We start from the raw sequence: 21,067 nt of genomic DNA, 5'->3' as shown, positions 1-21,067 counted from the left end.
GAAAACACTGAAAAGTCTCACTTGTGCCCTGCTGCCCCTTCAAAAGACATTTTGGAAAGACATTGCAATAGCCCCAAAAACAGCTAGCGCTAACCCCCAATTATTACCCCGGTACCCACCGCCACAGGGGTGCCGGGAAGAGCCGATAACAACAGGCCCGGAGGGTCAAAAATGGCACTCCTGGGCCTAGGTGGTAACAGGCTGGTGTTATTTAGGCTTGGGGGGCCAGTAACAATGGTTCCCGCCCACCCTGGTTAACGTCAGGCTGTTGCTGCTTGGTTGGTATCTGGCTGAGAATAAAAAGATGGTGAACCTTATGCATTTTTATTTTTTATAAATAAATCAATAAAAAAAAAACGCATAGGGTTCCCCATATTTTTATTTTCAGCCAGATGCCAACCAAGCAGCAACAGCCTGACGTTACCAGTGTGGGCGAAACCATTGTTACTGGCCCTCCCTAGCCTAAATAACGCCAGCCTGTTACCGCCTAGGCCCAGGAGCGCCATTTTTGACTCTCCGGGCCTGTTGTTACCGGCTCTTCTCGGCACCCCTGTGGCGGTGGGTACTGGGGTAATAATTGGGGGTAAGCGCTAGCTGTTTTTGGGGCTAACGCTAAGCCCCGGCTTAGTAATGGATTCCGTCAATAAGACGACTTTCAATACTAAGCCTTAAAATTCAATTTAAAAAAAAAAAGATCACACATTGGAAAAATGATTTTATTTAAAAAAACAGCCTTCATTAAATATTTTATTAAAAGGAAAAAAAATCCAGTTCATCCGAATCCGCCCTAATCCTCTACATACACGATCCTAAACAAGAAGAAAAAAGAAACACAAAAAATGAGTTAGAACATTTTTGGTGCTCTCTGCTGGGGAGAGCGCCAAAAATGTCCTAACTAATTTTTTGTGTTTCTCTTTTGTTCTCGTTTCAGATCCGTGTATGCAGAGGATTACGGCGGATTCAGAGGACTACTGCGGATGAACTGGATTTTTTTTCCTTTTAATAAAATGGTTAATGAGGGCTGTTGGGGAGTGTTTTTTAAAATAAAATAATTTTTCCAATGTGTCATCTTTATTTGCCAAAGGCTGTCTGGGCATGCTGGGAGTTGTAGTTTTGCAACAGCTGGAGTCTCCCTGTCTGGGAGGACACTGCCAGAAGGATCAGTTCACATTATACAAAACGGACAATGTGAACAGAGCCTCACGCCAGCCTTTCTCCCGTTTGTTGCCCCACCCCTAATGATGTCTTCATTAGGGGGCGGAGCTACACTGACCCGGCTGAGACAGGAGCAAGGGAGGTAAGTGGAAATCTTCTGTATACACTATAGACAGCTATCTATAGATAGCTGTATATACCGTATACTGCCCAAAGGGGCTATAGGAGCAGGCAGTCCCATCAGTCTGGTGACAGAACTCACGGCTCCTGTATAGTATACACGGGTACAGTATGCACCCCTGTATACTATACGGCCTGGAGAGGTGAGTAGAGATGCTGTACATCATTCCTCATCTCCTTACAATCTGTGGACCTGGCACTCAGCATCTAACCCACAGAGTGGTACCTGAAGACCGTGAAAAAACAGGGTGCAAATTTGGCTGTTTCACCACACCAGAAAAAACGTCTGGCGTTTTTGCTGGCATTTTTTTAGGTGTAAAAAAAAAAAAAAAACCTGGAAACCTAGCCTCAGTGAAGTTTTACTTTTACCTAGTACCCAAAATAACTAACTGTATGATAATATTTTGTAGAAAATCATTGGGAAAAGACATATGAGAGGCTTTCTATGATAATAGAAATATAATATAAACCAAGAATCATTTTTCCATTGATAGTCTTCCTGAGGGTGATTATTCATATTCCAAGAAAGCCTTTTTTGGATAAATGTTCAAGGTGTCTCAACGGGAAAAACAGTTTCCAATATTACGCGTAAGGGCTGAAAAGAATAAAGCAGCTGAATTTAAGTTGGAATACATGTTACAGCCACCAGCGGTTTTGGATTCATCCTGGGCATAATAGTAAGAGATAGAGTTCTTACCATTTTCTAGGGTATATGATAAAAAACTTATAAAATACATAAGATAAGTGAAATACAGTGAAGGAGTTTAAAGGGGTATTCCACCCCTAGACATTTTATCCCCTATCCAAAGGATAGGGGATAAGATGTCAGATTGCCGCGGTGCCGCTGCTGGGGACCCCTGGGATCCCCGCTGCAGCACCGCGCTATCGTTACAGCACAGAGCGAGTTCGCTCTGCACGTAATGATGGGCGGTACAGGGGCCGGTGCATCGTTATGTCACGGCTCCGCCCCTCGTGATGTCACGGCCCGCCCCTTTCAATACAAGTCTATGGGAGGGGGCGTGGCGGTCGTCACGCCCCCTCCCATAGACTTGCATTAAGGGGACAGGCCGTGATGTCACAAGGGGCGGAGCCATGACATCACGCTGCTCCGTCCCCCGTATCGCCCGTCATTACGCACAGAGCAAACTCGCTCTGTGCTGTAATGATAGCGCGGTGCCGCAGCGGGGATCCCGGGGGTCCCCAGCAGCGGGACCGCGGCGATCTGACATCTTATCCCCTATCCTTTGGATAGGGGATAAAATGTCTAGGGGCGGAATACCCCTTTAAGCATGCATGGGATAGGCATAAGGATATCCTTAATATAAGATAGAGATAGGCATAAGGTTATCCTTCATATAAGATAGGGATAGGCAAATGGCTATCCTTCATATAAGATAGAGATAGGCATAAGACTATCCTTCAGATAAGATAGAGATAGGTATAAGGCTATACTTCATATAAGATAGAGATAGGCATACGGTTATCCTTCATATAAGATAGGGATAGGCAAAAGGCTATCCTTCATATAAGATAGAGATAGGCATAAGGCTATCCTTCATATAAGATAGAGATAGGCATAAGGCTATCCTTCATGTAAGATAGAGATAGGCATAAGGCTATCCTTCATATAAGATAGAGATAGGCAGAAGGCTATCCTTCATATAAGATAGGGATAGGTATAAGGCTATCCTTCATATAAGATAGAGATAGGCATAAGGTTATCCTTCTTATAAGATAGGAATAGGTATAAGGCTATCCTTCGTATAAGATAGAGATAGGCATAAGGTTATCCTTCATATAAGATAGGGATAGGCATAAGGTTATCCTTCATATAAGATAGGGATAGGCAAAATGCTATCCTTCATATAAGATAGAGATAGGCATAAGACTATCCTTCAGATAAGGTAGAGATAGGTATAAGGCTATACTTCATATAACATAGAGATAGGCATAAGGTTATCCTTCATATAAGATAGGGATAGGCAAAAGGCTATCCTTCATATAAGATAGAGATAGGCATAAGGCTATCCTTCATATAAGATAGAGATAGGCAGAAGGCTATCCTTCATATAAGATAGGGATAGGTATAAGGCTATCCTTCATATAAGATAGAGATAGGCATAAGGCCATCCTTCATATAAGATAGAGATAGGCATAAGGCTATCCTTCATATAAGATAGGGATAGGCATATGGCTATCCTTCATATAAGATAGGACCAGGAACTATTCATAGTATTTGGAATATTAAATAGATAGGCTAAATAGACTAGATAGGCCAAATAGTTCTTATCTGCTGACACATTCAATGTTTCTAAAATAGTTTATTGTTTTTATCCATGAATGCTGAATTAGTGCTTTGAAGGTTACTGAACGACTATAGTGATAACCCTATGAGCGATAACCCTAACCCTAATTTTTTTCCGTTTTCCCTGACTTGTTCATAGATATTGCCTCCTGAACTTGAATCCTTGTCTTCTATGCTGTCATCACCATGAGGAGTATAAATTCATGTATTCGGTATGGTAATGGGGTAGCATTAAATAAAGCGCTCCAACGATATAATATACAAACATGACATTTAACAAGGGTGAAAGTAAACATCCCTGTAACACATGAGGGATTAGGACGGAGTTGGTCGGCGTAATTCACTGGGAGGCAGTGAAATTTGACAGGAGGAAGGGTAGTCCAAGGTCTGGCTCATTAGGACAAGGGCCCGATAATGCAGAGATAATGTCATTATCTCAACAAAGGCAGTAAAATAATTTGTCACCAATTAGTCTCAATTATCTTAAGTGTAACAATTAACCAGAAGTAGAATAACCTTTGAAAAGCTAATAGGCCGCAGCCATTTCAATGGCTGTAATCTAAGCTGGTTCTCAATGGCCTATCAGACCTATTGTGCCTTTGTGATGTCTATGTAATGAAACACTTCACAATGCAGGCAGATGCCAATTCATTGATGGAAATAAAATAATAATTTATGACCAAGACATATTTTTTTTCTACTGTTGCCAGCTTCTCACATCTGTCTGCCATCTATTGATATAATGATTTTTCCAGTACATTTTTCAAAAATCCCATAAAGTAAAATTGGAGAGTCCCCCTTTTGTTGAGATAATTATCCGTGACCACGGCTGGTGCCTGGGGCTAAAATATCAAATCAAAGGTTAGCGTGTGGATGGTTATGCACTCTCGTAAAAAAAAGGGCTAAAAAGAAAACACTAGTTTGCTCAGAAATAATAAAAAAAGAAATGGGCAAGAAGCTATTCTATCTGTTAATGCCCGTCTCGTAAGCTATCCATCTGGTAGGATAGTGCTTGGAGAATAATTGGCAGAGACTCAATCTTAGCCGTCAAGATTGGAAGAGAGTGATTGTCTTGACGGATCTATTGTGTTCCCCTGCTATGTATGTATTCAGACGTAAACTAGTGTTTACATATCAGGCTAAAACACAAGACAACCCCCTACTGAGTCGGGCTTTGTAGGTTGGCTTCCAAGATAATAGGCAAATGATACTGTGCTCTAAATCACTGAAAAGAAAACCCACAGAGTAAAGACCTCATAGGGCGGAGTGGAAAAGTCAAGTCCTCCTAGAACCAAATTCACTGTCTGACTAATATACCAGGGGTTGTTTTTACAACAAATTAACTTTTAGGGCTCATGTCCAAAGGTCAGACAAACACTGTGGCCTAGAAGGGTTTTAGCCATGTTTAAGTGGTACATGCACCTCCCCTGCAGGTATTTTGTGTTACCATGAGTATATTTGGATGTGGATTTAAATTTATTTCCAGATGTGAAGGTTAATATGTTGTATTATTATCATTTTTATGGGTGCCATTGGGAGAAGAAAGTATCATTGGCTGAATTAACTTATATAAGAATGTGGTGACTTTGTATAAACCACGGAAGTTTAGGAAATTAGAAAATAAATTTAAGCAGTATTTTTGGTGGGAATAATGACAGAAGATATGAAAAGTATGAAGCTAGTAAGGATTTATAGAATAGATCTTACAATCCAGAACATAGGATGGATCAGTTCTATTGTATACTTTGGTACAGACTTTGTATTCTCGTGAATAAGTTCCGCTATTCACAAAGTCCCAGATAAGTTAAACTGAGCAAAAACAAACAACGTGGATGGGACTCACTAAATTAGTGTTTAAAATGATTATAATTGTTTAAATAGTTATTGTAAATTTTAAATATTTTAAAACATTACAAATTATATTATAATGAGAAGTTCATTGCAATGTTTTTAATTATTATTATTTTTTTTTGTGTGCTGAATTTTCTTTACATTCCTTTATATATATATATATATATATATATATATATATATATATATATATATATATATATGAATTACTCAAGGTTGTGCCTATACTGAAACTACACTTTTATATTGCAAAGAGTTTTTTCAGTTATGTTTTACTTTTTGGCTACTCTTCTTGCAGCTGTTTCTTTAAATCATAAATCAGCCATATAGGGGGAGATTTATCAAAACCTGTGTAGAGGAAAAGTTGACCAGTTGCCTATAGCAACCAATCAGTTTGCTTCTTTCATTCTTACATGCCCTCTAAAAAATAGAAGAAGCGATCTGATTGGTTGCTATGGGCAACTGGTCAACTTTTCATTTACACAGGTTTTGATGAATCTGAAATGGTCCAAAATAGTGTGTGTGTGTGAACAGAGCACATTGTCTTAAATAGAAGCAGCAATTTTACCCAAGCAAATTTACCCAGTTGTGACTAGTAAACTATTTAATCTTCTTTTTCCATCAAATACTTGTAATTTGGCAATATGCAATGCTATTATCCATAAATCCACAAATAATAAGGCTGGGTTCACATTTTTTGTTCAGTATTTTGCTGAGTATTTTTCTCAGTATTTTTATTTTTTTTTTAAATCAAAACCAGAAGAAGAACCAACACCAAGAGAAAAGCTATAAGGGCACTTTCACATGTACAGGATCTGCTGCATATTTTTGCTGCATACTTTGCGCAACTGATTTTGCTACCCATTGAAGTTAATGGGTAGCAAAATCAGCTGCACAAAATAAGCAGTAAAAATATGCAGCAGATCCTGTATGTATGAACGCACCCTAATAGTATTTTGTTTAGTATTTATCGCCAAAAAGCAGGATGTGGAACCAGCATAGAAAGAAGTGCAAATCTTTCTAATTGTGACCACAGCCTAAAGAAAAAGAAGCCATTGTAAAAAAAAAAAATATATATATATATATATATATATATATATATATATATATTTATTTAGTTTCCAAAGTGTTAAAATGTTTTGTTCTCCTAAAAAAATGGGTGATCACATATGCATGATATCTTTTCCTAAAATTCTGCTGACAGTCCAGTTTACATTTTATTTAATGCATTCATGATAAAATACTGTAAACCATCTGGTGTGAACAAGGACTTAAATGGCTAAATGATGTGCATTTTGTTTTATAAGCTCCAAACACATAGTAAATATAATGTATTAAGGAGCTCTAATGGCATTGTAGTATATATATATATAAATAGAGATAGAGAGAGAGAGAGAGAGAGAGAGAGAGAGAGAGAGAGAGAGAGAGAGAGAGAGAGAGAGAGAGTGAGAGAGAAAGAGAGAGAGGGAGGGAGGGAGGGTGAGAGAGAGAGGGAGAGAGAGAGGGAGAGATAGAGAGAGAGAGAGAGAGAGAGAGAGAGGGAGAGAGGGAAGGAGAGAGAGAGAGAGAGAGAGAGGAGGAGAGAGAGAGAGAGAGAGAGAGAGGGAGAGAGGGAAGGAGAGAGAGAGAGAGAGAGAGAGAGAGAGGGAGAGAGGGAGGGAGAGAGAGGGAGAGAGAGAGAGAAGGAGAGAGAGAGAGAGGGAGAGAGAGAGAGAGAGAGAGAGAGAGAGGGAGAGAGATACATATATATATATATATATATATATATATATATATATATAAAATCTTATGACATTGTAGTATATATATATATATATATAGAGAGAGAGAGAGAGAGAGAGAGAGAGAGAGAGAGAGGGATATATATATATATATATATATATATATATATATATGTAATCTAATGGCAAAGATGACCCAGTTTGCAAAATGTAACCTAGTAGGAAAAGAAGGAACTTTGCAGTAAATCTTGGTAGGAAGAAGATAAGGCTGACTCCAAGGTGAGGAGCCTTATAGGTATCGTATAACATATATACGATGGTAAAGGTGACCCAGTTTATAAGATCTAACCTAGTAGGAGAAGAAGAAACTTTGTAGGAGATCTTGGCGGAAGAAGATAAGGCTGTGACTCTAAGGTGAGGACTGAAACCCTGCTCCACCGCCTTTGTGTGCACTGCAGGAATGTGCTTGCCTTTCATTCTACTTTTTGTGTCTAGCTCTCTGGCTTGCAAGCGTATCTTAAGCCATGCAGGGTCGGGGCAAACAGAGAACTGCATTCATGAATAGATCAAGTTTATGTGAGAATCTGCTCCTCCAGTGCCCTCAATTTCCATATGAATTGTTAATAAAATCTCAGGCTGAAAGCACATGATCACATCAGTGGGGAAGTCATGCAGAGAATCCCCCGGCTAAGAAAAAAAATGCTCTATCTTTCTCATCCCCCTTTCTTTATTCGTGGGAATTAATCCTTGTAACCCCTCCCAAATCAGCCCCCCTTCCCTCCACCCTCGACACCATTCTAACACCTGATCACTAGGGAACAGATTGCCGAAATGACATAGACACAAAGGGAACAAGATGGTAATAGCCCTCACCTGCCTAGCAGTTGGCCACCACAGATACCTTTGACCAAAAAGAATATTAAGATAGGGAAACAATGACTTGCGCCTAACAGCTGATGCAAGGGGCTAGATGACTTTCCCACAGCTTTTTGACATTGGGTGAACTGAAGAGCAGAGAAGACAATGGAAGGTCATACATGGTGCAAAGAACAGAACCCATGGCTATTAATGTTATCTTCCCATGGAAATGTAACGGACAAGAGACCATGTCTGCTGCCCCCGATTCTTGTATCATTTACCAAGGTCCCTCTTGGCCTTTTGAATTTATTCTGATATATGTCAATGAGGTACAGGGTTTATAAATGGCAAGCCAGCTTGGTTTCCTTTGTATTAAAGAACAGCAAACATTATGGTCACCATTCATTCAGACTCTGTTAACCTCCATATGCACCCAAAAGATTGAAGAAAATGTATGCATTGTATGCTACGCTAAATGCTCCTTGTATGGAGTCCCATGTGAAAAATAAAAGATTATTTTGGGGAATTATTCATCATGCAATCTACAGGCATAACGGTGGTTACAAACCAACCAAATATATGTAACATATAGCAGACTATGACTGCTGAGAGGCCCCCAGAGAAATGGCATCCCAGACTAGTATGGTTGTTTCCCATATTTTATTGAATGGTAGGAAGCTGTCTTAGAGTCCCCTCTTCATTGGTCCTTAAAACACAGGTCCAATTTGCTATGTGGCCCCTCACCTCTATGTAAGACATTGTTCAAAACCTTCACTTTACCCCTTAGCGTCACATGCCATTTATTTTCTCTCACCTATTTTTCTCTATATTTGCACCTATTTTTCTCTATATTTGGTAGCCTGATATAACATACAATTCTTTATGTGATATAAGCATGTTCATCTTATCACCCCTACAGCTGTGCCCCTGATGAATCACTTTATGTGGAGGAAAAGTGTCAGGCAATATCTGTAATAGGAACTTACCAAGAAATAAGGGGAGTGCCCCGACAGCCCCAGAGCGAGCATGGGTAGAAACATATACTAACTCTATTAGGATGCACTAGGCAGGGTGTATCTTCCTGAACCCCAGGAGATATCATAACTTGTACTTTTGCCATAATAGATCAATGACAACTATCAACGGATTGACAAGTTTTCCCTAAACTGAGTGAGATTCAAGGCTTTTGTTGCATTCATATCTGTATTGGTGTTTGTTCATGGTGGAGGTCCATTGGTTGGTGTGGCTATTGGATGGTTGTATGAGTTGTCACCCCCAATGACTTTAGTAAACTAGTCAAATTGGAAAGTTTACTAGTTTACTGCTTACTGTAGATTTTTTGGATTGAAATAAAAGCTGTTTTAATACAGAGCACATCCCTTTGTTACATTGCCATGTGATGAGAGAAAGCTCTGTAAATGAACCAGAAAGTCAGCTATATATTACAGAAGTCAGCTATATATTACAAAAATCAGCTATATACTATGCTGTTATTGTTGGGATCTTAGTCAAGGCCATTTCTGGTTGTTTAAAACTCTCAAAGATCACGGACAATGGCTTACATGGCATCTGGATAGATGAAAGATGGTGCTGCCTCTCTAAAATATAATCACATGGTGAGGATGGGTTGCTATGGCAAATAGGACGCCTACAGAAGGTTGCTGGATGTGTCATGTATGCATGCCTATTAGGTTTATACAGACAGGTATGATCACACAGGCAAAACAAATCCTCAAAAATGTCCCATTGAGTTCAATGGTAAATATTAAAAAAGCATGTGGTTTTTCAAATATCAGCGCTGAAAAATTAGCACTAAATAAAAAGAAATAAAATGTCTCTAGAATGCCCATTTAAAGTAAAAAAAAAAAAAAAAAAAAAGCTGTACCCCCTTTAACCCCTTTGCACTTTAGTTTTTTCTCCTCCTTCCCTTCTAAAAATCGTGCTTTAAGCAGCGGGAACAGGGCGTACTTAACTACTAGGACGCAAGAGCATACCCCATACGCCCTGTGTCCTTAACGGGTTAAAGTGTTTCAAGAGTATTCAAAGCTTCCCCAGTAACAGCAGTTTTCTCATTATTTTTAGGCTGGCCTTACACATAAGATAATGTTCGTCCAAAATGGTCAATTTTAGGCAACCCTCATCTCTAAATTACATGTGAACAATTGTTGATGATGGCAGAGGGCAGACATAAAGAAAAACTGTCATCAGTATCACCGCCCTAACCTGCTGGTACAGGCAGGTAGAGTGGGTGACACTGATGACAACCATACTTACGTGTCCGCGATCCGTGCTCTAGTCCCGTTATCTTCATGTGTTCCCTTCGTTCGGCTGGCAGACTTGGAGCACGGGCAGAGCTCCCTGAGGTTTCCACTGCTGTTTCTCTCCTGGTCTCCGCTATGAGCAGGCCTAGGAAAACAGCACCGGTGACATCACAAAGCTCCGCCCATGCCCCAAGCAGGGCCGAAAGCAGGTAACAGATGAAGATACCGGAAAAATGGGAGCACGGAGTATGGTTATCTTCTTTTTATAGAAATCATAGCTTATAAAAAGCCCCCTAGGGGTCCCCATATGATCCATAACAAAATCCTGTCCGGCTGCAACATCATCTTTGTCTTAGCTGAAGCACAGGCTGGGACAAAGTCCAGTAAGTTAGGATGGGACTTTCATTTCTCTGTGCTCACTCCTGTCCTGTCTATCAGACTCATGTTGGAAAACAGAGAGGTAGGGTTTACAGAGCAGCCTGCAGTGATTGGACAAAGAGACCCAGTGAATGCAGGGTGAGTGAGGGTGGGCTCAGTGCCTCCTTCGGACACTGCCCTTCCTGAGCAGTGAATGTCAAGTGAGCAGCAGAACAGATATTATTGCCTCCTCTACGACCCCTTTATAAACTGGGTCTTTACACAGCAAACCAAGAAATAGAAAAGATGCACAATTATTTATTTTTTTATTGAATGTCAACTTGGAACACACGTTGCAAAACAACGTGTTGAGATCACAATGTTGCTGATGTCATAGAATGTTTTATGAGTGTCTTACATCTGCCTCAAAAAAGCCTAATAAAGAATAATGACTCAGATGCAGCTGCTTATATGTGCTAGCAGCCTGTATCCCCCCGGTTAAGTAATTCCCTGCTCTGTTCATTGCACAGATCTTATAACAGATTGGCTCTGAATATGCATTGCGGAAATATATAATTCCAGCCACTTGCACAATGACAAAAGTTTGCTTAAGTTGTGATAATAATAATATATAAATATATACACACTGTGTACATAAATATATATATATATATATATATATATATTATTGATTATTAATAATCACTGTAGAAGATTGCAAAGAAGACAGCACTCACCATACAGTAGAAGAAGCTTTAATGCAGCAGTTGGTGCTTGAGGGACATCGGTAGGTAGGGGGGCATACACAGGACAGACTGTTTCACGCGACATGCGCGCTTCCTCAAGCCGGGATACCCCCCCCCCCCCGTTCTCCCTGTCTCTGCCTCCCGATGTTCCTCAAACACCAACTGCCACATTAAAGCTTCTTCTACTGTATGGTGAGTGCCGTCTTCTTTACAATCTTCTACAGTGGATATACAGTCATGGCCATAAATATTGGCACTCCTGAAATTTTTCTAGAAAATGAAGTATTTCTAACAGAAAAGGATTGCAGTAACACATGTTTTGTTATACACATGTTTATTCCCTTTGTGTGTATTGGAACTAAACAAAAAAACAGAGGAAGAAAAGCAAATTGGACATAATGTCACACCAAACTCCAAAAATGGGCTGGGCAAAATTATTGGCACCCTTTGAAAATTGTGGACAAATAAGATTGTTTTAAGCATGTGATGCTCCTTTAAACTCACCTGGGGCAAGTAACAGGTGTGGGCAATATAAAAATCCCAGCTGAAAGCAGATAAAAAGGAGAGAAGTTCACTTAGTATTTGCATTGTGTGTCTGTGTGTGCCACACTAAGCATGGACAACAGAAAGAGGAGAACTGTCTGAGGACTTGAGAACCAAAATTGTGAAAAAATATCAACAATCTGAAGGTTACAAGTCCATCTCCAGAGATCTAGATTTGCCTTTGTCCACAGTGCGCAACTGTTACGATTCGGCAGGCTGGATGTGGATCCTCTGTATCAGCGAGGGATTGGCGTGGACCGGTTCTAGGGTTGCTACTGGTTTTCATCAGAGCCCGCCGCAAAGCGGGATGGTCTTGCTGCGGCGGTAGCAACCAGGTCATATCCACCGGCAACGGCTCAACCTCGCTGACTGCTGAGAAGTCGTGGGACAGAAGGACTAGGCAGAGGCAAGGTCAGACATAGCAGAAGGTCGGGGCAGGCGGCAAGGTTCGTAGTCAATAAGGATAGCAGGAGATCTGGAACACAGGCTTTGGACAACACTAAACGCTTTCACTGGCACAAGGCAACAAGATCCGGCAAGGAAGTGCAGGGGAAGTGAGGTAATATGGACAGGGAGCAGGTGGAAGCTAATTAGGCTGATTGGGCCAGGCACCATTCAATGGTGCACTGGCCCTTTAAATCTTAGAGAGCTGGCGCGCGCGCGCCCTAAGGAGCGGAGCCGCGCGTGCCAGGACGTGACAGCCGGGGACCGGGACAGGTGAGTGACTTGGCGATGCGATTCGCGAGCGGGCGCATCCCGCTATGCGAATCGCATCCCCGCCGGCAATGTCAGTGCAGCGCTCCTGGTCAGCGGGTCTGACCGGGGCGCTGCAGAGAGAGGAACGCCGCGAGCGCTCCGGGGAGGAGCAGGGACCCGGAGCGCTCGGCGTAACAGTACCCCCCCCCTTAGGTCTCCCCCTCTTTTTGTCGGGATGTTTCTTCATCCGGGATGAGGCCTGTATGAGGGATTTTTGAATCTCTTTCTAGATGGTGGAGAAGTCCCGGGAAACCTCATCAACAGCGGGCAAACCAGAAGGCGTGGGAGTGGGGAGGGGGGGAAGAGGGTGAAGCTGGGCACGGGGCAAAGTGTTACCAGGAAGGGAGCTATGAGGAGGAGACACAGCATAGTCCAGATAGGCCTTGGGGAGACCAGGTAAAGGAGGAGACACTGAGGTTTGACTGACGGGACTGGGAGCAGACGTGAGGCATTTTTTATGGCAAGAAGCCCCCCAGCTCTTGATCTTTCCGGTGGTCCAATCAAGGGTAGGAGAGTGGTGTTGGAGCCATGGCAGACCAAGGAGGACTTCAGAGGTGCAGTTGGGCAAAACAAAAAGTTCAATTTTTTCGTGATGCCGTCCAATACTCATGAGCAGGGGTTCTGTGCGGTAACGCACGGTGCAGTCCAATTTAACTCCGTTGACTGAGGAAATGTAGAGTGGCTTGATGAGACGGGTCACCGGAATGCAGAACTTATTCACCAAAGAGGCCAGAATAAAATTTCCAGAAGACCCAGAGTCCAAGAAGGCCGCGGCTGAGAAGGAGAAGTTGGCAGAAGCAAAAATCCGCACGGGCACAGTGAGACGGGGAGAAGCAGACTTCATACCAAGAGACTCCACACCCACGTGAGCTGGGTGCGTGCATGCCTTTCCCAGACGTGGAGGGCGAATAGGGCAATCCACCAAGAAGTGTTCGGTGCTGGCGCAGTACAGACATAAATTGTTATCCCTACGGCGAGTCCTCTCTTCGTGGGTCAGGCGAGACCGATCCACTTGCATAGCCTCCTCGGCGGGAGGCACAGGGGTAGATTGCAAAGAATACTGTGGGAGAGGTGCCCAGAGATCAAGGTCTTTTTCCTGGCGGAGCTCCTGGTGTCTCTCAGAAAAATGCATGTCAATGCGGGTGGCCAAATGGATAAGTTCTTGCAGGTTGGCAGGAATCTCTCGTGCGGCCAGCACATCCTTGATGTTACTGGATAGGCCTTTTTTAAAGGTCGCGCAGAGAGCCTCGTTATTCCAAGATAATTTGGAAGCGTGAGTACGAAATTGGATGGCGTACTCGCCTACAGAAGAATTACCCTGGACCAGGTTCAGCAGGGCAGTCTCGGCAGAAGAAGCTCGGGCTGGTTCCTCGAAGACACTACGGACTTCAGCGAAGAAGGACTGGGCAGTGGCTGTGGCAGGATCATTGCGGTCCCAGAGCGGTGTGGCCCAAGACAAAGCCTTTCCAGATAGAAGACTCACTACGAATGCCACCTTAGACCGTTCTGTAGCAAATTGGTCCGACAACATCTCCATATGCAGGGAACATTGAGACAAGAAGCCACGGCAGAGTCGGGAGTCCCCATAAAAATTTGTCCGGCAGGCTAGGAGCGGCCACTCGCTGCGGAGGAGGTGCAGGAGCTGGCGGAGGAGATGGTTGCTGCTGTAGCATTGGCAAAAGTTGCTGTAACGTGGCGGTCAACTGCGACAGCTGCTGTCCTTGTTGGGCAATTTGCTGCGATTGCTGGGCGACCACCGTGGGTAGGTCAGCGAGACTTGGCAGCGGCACCTCAGCGGGATCCATGGCCGGATCTACTGTTACGATTCGGCAGGCTGGATGTGGATCCTCTGTGTCAGCGAGGGATTGGCGTGGACCGTGTCGGTGGACCGGTTCTAGGGTTGCTACTGGTTTTCACCAGAGCCCGCCGCAAAGCGGGATGGTCTTGCTGCGGCGGTAGCAACCAGGTCATATCCATCGGCAACGGCTCAACCTCGCTGACTGCTGAGAAGGCGTGGGACAGAAGGACTAGGCAGAGGTAAGGTCAGACGTAGCAGAAGGTCGGGGCAGGCGGCAAGGTTTGTAGTCAATAAGGATAGTAGGAGATCTTGAACACAGGCTTTGGACAACACTAAACGCTTTCACTGGCACAAGGCAACAAGATCCGGCAAGGAATTGCAGGGGAAGTGAGGTAATATGGACAGGGAGCAGGTGGAAGCTAATTAGGCTGATTGGGCCAGGCACCAATCACTGGTGCACTGGCCCTTTAAATCTTAGAGAGCTGGCGCGCGCGCTCTAAGAAGCGGAGCCGTGCGCTCCAGGACGTGACAGCCGGGGACCGGGATAGCTGAGTGACTTAGGATGCGATTTGCGAGCGGGCGCGTCCCGCTATGCGAATCGCATCCCCACCGGCAATGTCAGTGCAGCGCTCCCGGTCAGCGGGTCTGACCGGGGCGCTGCAGAGAGAGGAACGCCGCGAGCACTCCGGGGAGGAGCAGGGACCCGGAGCGCTCGGCGTAACAGCAACATTATCAAGAAGTTTGCAACCCAAGGCACTGTAGCTAATCTCCCTGGATGTGGACAGAAGAGAAAAATTGATGAAAGGTGTCAACGCAGGATAGTCCAGATGGTGGATAAGCAGCCCCAAACAAGTTCCAAAGATATTCAAGCTGTCCTGCAGGCTCAGGGAGCATCAGTGTCCGCGCAAACTATCGTCAACATTTAAATGAAATGAAACACTATGGCAGGAGACCCAGGAAGACCTCACTGCTGACACAGAGACATAAAAAAGCAAGACTACATTTTGCCAAAATGAACTTGAGTAAGCCAAAATTCTTCTGGGAAAATGTCTTATGGACAGATGAGACCAAGATAGAGCTTTTTGGTAAAGCACATAATTCTACTGTTTACCGAAAATGGAATGAGGCATCCAAAGAAAGGAACACAGTACCTATAGTGACATATGGTGGATGGCACAGTACAGCCTAGTGTCAGAAAGCTGGGTTTGTGTCCGAGATCTTGGGTGTTCCAGCAGGACAATGACCCCAAACATAAATTAAAAAGCCCCCAGAAATGGATGGCAACAAAGTGCTGGAGAGTTCTGAAGTAGCCAGCAATGAGTCCAGATCTAAATTCCATTGAACACCTGTGGAGAGATCTTAAAAATTGCTGTTGGGAAAGGGCACCCTTCCAATAAGGCTGGGTTCCCATTACGTTTTCGCCCATACGGAAGCGCATACGGCAGGGGAGAGCTAAAAACTTGCGCTCCGTATGCCTTTCTATGCGCTCCCGTATTTAATTCATTTCAATGAACCGACCGTAGTGAAAAGTTCGTTCCGGTTGGCTAATTTTTGCCCCGTATGCGCTTTTACAACAGGACCTAAAACCATGGTCGACCACGGTTTTAGGTGCGGGGAAAAAGCGCATACGGGGCAAAAATGAGCCGACCGGACCGAACGTTTCACTGCGGTCGGCTCATTCAAATGAATTACATACAGGATACGTATGGGGGAAGACGTAATGGGAACCCAGCCTTAGAGAGACCTAGAGCAGTTTGCAAAGGAAGAGTGGTCCAACATTCCGTCTGAGAGGTGTAAGAAGCTCATTGATGGTTATAGGAAGCGGCTGATTTCAGTAATTTTTTCACAAGGGTGTGCAACCAAATATAAAGTTAAGAGTGCCAATAATTTTGTCCAGCCCATTTTTGGAGTTTGGTGTGACATTATGTCCAATTTTCTTTTTCTCCTCCCTTTTTTGGTTTAGTTCCAATACACACAAAGGTAATAAACATGTGCATAGCAAAACATGTGTTACTGCAATCCTTTTCTGTGAGAAATACTTCATTTTGTAGAAAAATTTCAGGGGTGCCAACATTTACGGCCATGACTGTAGCACGCTTTATAGACAGAGCACCACAGTAATGCATAGCGGGTGTGGATTTCATCAGTGGTTTCTAGCAGCAAAGAAATACATGTACACGTAGTGGCGCCAATGCCGAAGCCACCCTCCTTTCATTCTGAATTATTATTAATAATGATGATAATAATATATTAACCACTGCAGCCTACTCAGTTATAATGGTATAGAGGAATGGAGTCCAAACTGTGGGCCTCCAGCTGTTGCAAACCTACAACTCCCAACATGCTGGAAGTTGTAGTTTTGCAACAGTTGAAGATCCACAGTTTGGACACCACTGGTATAGAGGCTCCTACTTTATCTTGAGATAACACTACTTCTGCATTCTTCTTTACATAAAGTGTGATCCTATTGTAGACCTGCCACTCTACGTTGTGCAATCCCTCTGTTGTTCCTCCTGGAAATGTATGAACATATTGACAACTGGGAGTTACCATTCACTTTATGAAGAGAAATCGGAGAAAACTGATTGATCATTGTCTGTGTAATTCATCTTTTTTTTTTTTTTAACCCTTGTTTCCGTGGGCATATGTCATGTGTACTTCAACTTCACTCACATTTATCAAAGAGATGCAAGTTTTTTTTATAAATAGCAAAGTACAGTATGTAGACAAAATTGTTAGTGTGTTCCAGGCTGGTGTGAGATTATGTAAAAAAATCTTGATCTTTTAAAGGAAATCTGTCCCCAGTGTCACCTGCACTAACCTGTCGGTACCGACAGATAGTGCAGGTGACACTGATGACAACGGTACTCACCTTGTCCCGTTCTGTGGCGGGGATCTCCGGTAATCTTGGCCGTTAGCTCCAGCTCCGGGCATCCGGCTTGGGGTGCGGGCGGAGCTTGGTGACGTCACTGCTGCTGTTCTCTGGCAGCGGGACCCAGCAGGGAGCAGCAGCGGTGAAGTCACTAAGCTCCATCCATGCCCCAAGCCGCTGCTGGTCTTCGCTGGATCTCGCAGTAGCTGTGACGTCACTAAGCTCCACCCGTGCCCCAAGCCAGGTTCCCGGAAGTGGAGCTAACGGCAAAGATTATCGGTGATCGCCACCACGGAACGGGACAAGGTGAGTACCGTTGTCATCAGTGTCACCTGCCCTATTTGTCGGTACCGACAAGTTAGTGCAGGTGACACTGATGACAGATTTTCTTTAACTACCATTGCAGCAGGGGCCAGTGGTTTCACCAAGGAGAGACAGAAACCTAAAAGTGTGACCCTTCACATTAGGGCAGTGTTTACCAATCAGGGTGCCCTCAGCTTTTGTAAACCTACAACTCCCAGCATGCCTGGATAGCCTTTGGCTGTCTGGGCATACTGGGAGTTGTAGTTTTGCCACAGCTGGAGGCCCCCCGGTTGGGAAACACTGCATTAGGAATTAAATATTTAGTCACAGCAACCTAGTTGTAGTCACTGTCTGTGCACTGCATGCTATCATCCCACCTCCAAGTTACCTTTTGGATTTACGTTAAGTTTTTTGCTCTCATTTTATATACCTGGAGCAAAGAATAAATACAAATTTTAAAACTAAAAAAATTAAAAATAAATCCTTTTGCTCTTGGAGGATATTCCATGTCCCATTAACTTCTGCTGATTTAGCCACAATATTGAGCCAGAGTGGTTACATACATAGGATCGGTAATTAAATACACTTTCTACTTTATCTACAGGTAAAATGTACGATTGTAGTGTTATTCAAAGTAACATAAGATTGAGAGAAGACACAAAGAAATAAAAAGTTATATTCACAAAAAAAGGTTAAAAAAAATGACTTCCAGACAAATATCAGTCTCTATGTACAGGGTAAGTGCTCTGGAAAGGGCAGTTTCTACTAAAAGGGGTACTCTAGTGGAAAACAATCTTTTTAAAATCAACTGGTGCCAGAAAGTTAAACAGATTTGTAAATTACTTCTATTAAAAAATATCTTAACCCTTCCAGTACTTATCAGCTGCTGTATAATACAGAGGAAGTTCTTTTTTTTTCTTTTTTCTTTTATGTCTGACCACAGTGCTCTCTGCTGACACCTCTGTCCATGATCGGAACTGTCCAGAGAAGAAGCAAGTCATCAAAGCAAATCTATCCTGCTCTGGACAGTTCCTGACATGGACAAAGGTGTCAGCAGAGAGCACTGTGGTTACACTGAAAAGGAATTCAAAAAGAAAATAACTATTTAAAGGGATCTACTTCAATAAAATACTCCAATACAAGCCTTTGACAACTGGAAACTCAACAGATGCTTGGTACAAAAAAAAATAAAAATGAATCGGCACTTAGTATTGTGATATATTCAGATCTAAAAGAACACACTTTAAAACATTGGCTTTTCTATCCACAATTTGACATTTTTTATGGCATAAAATATATCTTTAGGCTCAGGGCTTTACTCACATACATTTCTCACTATTGCCTAACGTTCCAAGATACCTTTTAGAGAGAAGAAACCCTATAGAGTGGTCCCTCAACATACGATGGTAATTCGTTCCAAACGAGCCATCGTTTGCCGAATCCATCGTATGTTGAGGGATTCGTGCAATGTAAAGTATAGGAAGCTGTATTCACCTTTCCCCGCCGCTCGAGATGGTGTTCCCGGGCCTCCGCTGGGCTCTCCACTGTCTTCTCCGGTCCTCTGCTATCTTCTCCGGTCCTCCGCTGTCTTCTCCGGTCCTCTGCTGTCTTCCGCAAGGCCTTACTGGGCCTGCGTAGTGACATCATTACGCCGCTGCGTACGCCATTCCTATTGGATGACGTGCACAGCAGCGTATTGACTTCATCAGAGAGGGCCGAGAAGACACCGGAAGACCAGCGCTGGACCCGGAGGGCACCCCGGAGCATCGTGGAGGGGTAAGTAATACTTACCGCACCACACGGGGAACATTAAGCTGCTATCTGGCAGCAGCTTAAGCATTTGGCGCTGCCGGATAGCACTTAATGCGATGGCCCCGACATAAAAAAAGCATCATATGTCATGTTGACATCGACATGCGATGGCCTCTGAGAGGCCATCGTATGTTGATTTGATCATATGTCGGGGCCATCGTAGGTCGGGGGGTCACTGCAATGGGTTCAGTGTCACAGTCTAGCTCAAGTTGTTAACAATGTAGAACAGCGTTTCCCAACCAGTGTACCTCCGGCTGTTGCGAAGCAACAACTCTCAGCAAGCCCGGACCGCCTTTGGCGGTCCGGGTTGTTGGGAGTTGTAGTTTTGCAACAGCTGGAGGCACACTGGTTGAGAAGCACTGATAAAGAACAACATTGATTTAGTTGAATTTTTACTAAGAATTGCACAAACATGATACCGTAATACCATAACTAGAAACTTACCAAGCACCTTGCTCCGTCCAGCTTGAACATCATTTTTTCCTAGAGAGAAGGGAACACGTTGTTATTTCATGAGTGTAAACATTTACATGAAATAAAATAAATATCCAAGAATATCTAAAACAGAATGTTGGCTAAAATCTTTTCTCTTCTCTTTGTTCTCATCTAACAAAAATAAATACGATTCAATATAATCATACAAGTTATCAATGGTTATCTGCCACTTAGATTTCCCAGATTCCCAATGAACTTGCCCAGTTATGAAACAATAGGAGGGCACAGAAGATGACAACCCGGAGCCTTCAGTGAACAGGGAATATTTATTTTACTAGCAGAGTACCTGGCGTTGCCCGGTCTTCCTACCTAAACCTTGTGAGAGAGGAAAAGCTGAACCTGTTCCCCCAAATTGATAGCATATGTCCAGAAGCAGCAGTAGCAGCATGAAAAACATTATAGAACAGTACTGAGAAGTCTAAACTGTGAATCCAGCGCTAAAGTGAAATCTAATATACTTATGATATATACTATAAACTCCTGTAGTGTCTGCAGTCTCTATGTCTGCTTCTGGCTCTCTCCAACCACCCACCACTCCTCTCCCTTTATCTTCATCTCCTCTTCACTAAAGGAGTACTATTGTGCAAGAGAATTAATTCCCTATCCAAAAGATAGGGAATAAGTGTGTTATTGTGAGTAGAGGGGGGCTTGGGGGGTGCTGTGGGTCCAACCACTGTAACCCCGTTGATCTCCTGCACGGCACCCCAGATCTCCCAGGAACAGAGTGTGTAGACCCTGCATAAAAGGTGGCAGACATGCCTCCCTCTATGTATCTCTATGGGAGAGCCGGAGATACAGCGTTCAGGTATCTCTTGCTCTCTCATAGAGATTTATCGAGGGGGGGGTGTCAGCCGCTGGACCTGTCGAACCCCATATGATCAGACACTTATCCCCTATCCTTTGGATAGGGGATTAATTGTCCTACATGATAGTACTCCTTTAACTTCAATGGGAACCATGTAACCTGACCCCTCAGAAATCCGTCTCTTATTTTTTTTTCAAGACAGACTTGGGCAATTTTTTAAAAGTGAATAAAGAGTTAAGGAGAGGGATG

General features: G+C 43.4%; 1 protein-coding gene across 6 annotated transcripts in view; it reads right to left on the bottom strand.

Annotated features, from left to right (window-relative positions):
* Positions 1 to 21,067, bottom strand: part of LOC130357063 (uncharacterized) — a 732,821-nt gene that overhangs the window by 483,371 nt on the left and 228,383 nt on the right. For all 6 annotated transcript variants that reach the window (XR_008889093.1, XM_056559412.1, XM_056559411.1 and 3 more), the window contains one exon: positions 19,963 to 20,001. The gene's annotated coding sequence lies outside the window, so the exon portion shown is untranslated. The remainder of the gene's footprint in view (positions 1 to 19,962; positions 20,002 to 21,067) is intronic.

This window comes from Hyla sarda, chromosome 2 (genome assembly GCF_029499605.1).
Source record: "Hyla sarda isolate aHylSar1 chromosome 2, aHylSar1.hap1, whole genome shotgun sequence".
NCBI classification, from domain to species: Eukaryota; Metazoa; Chordata; class Amphibia; order Anura; family Hylidae; genus Hyla; species Hyla sarda.
Note: the sequence above shows the minus strand (reverse complement) of the source record. Positions and strands in the feature narration are given on the sequence as shown.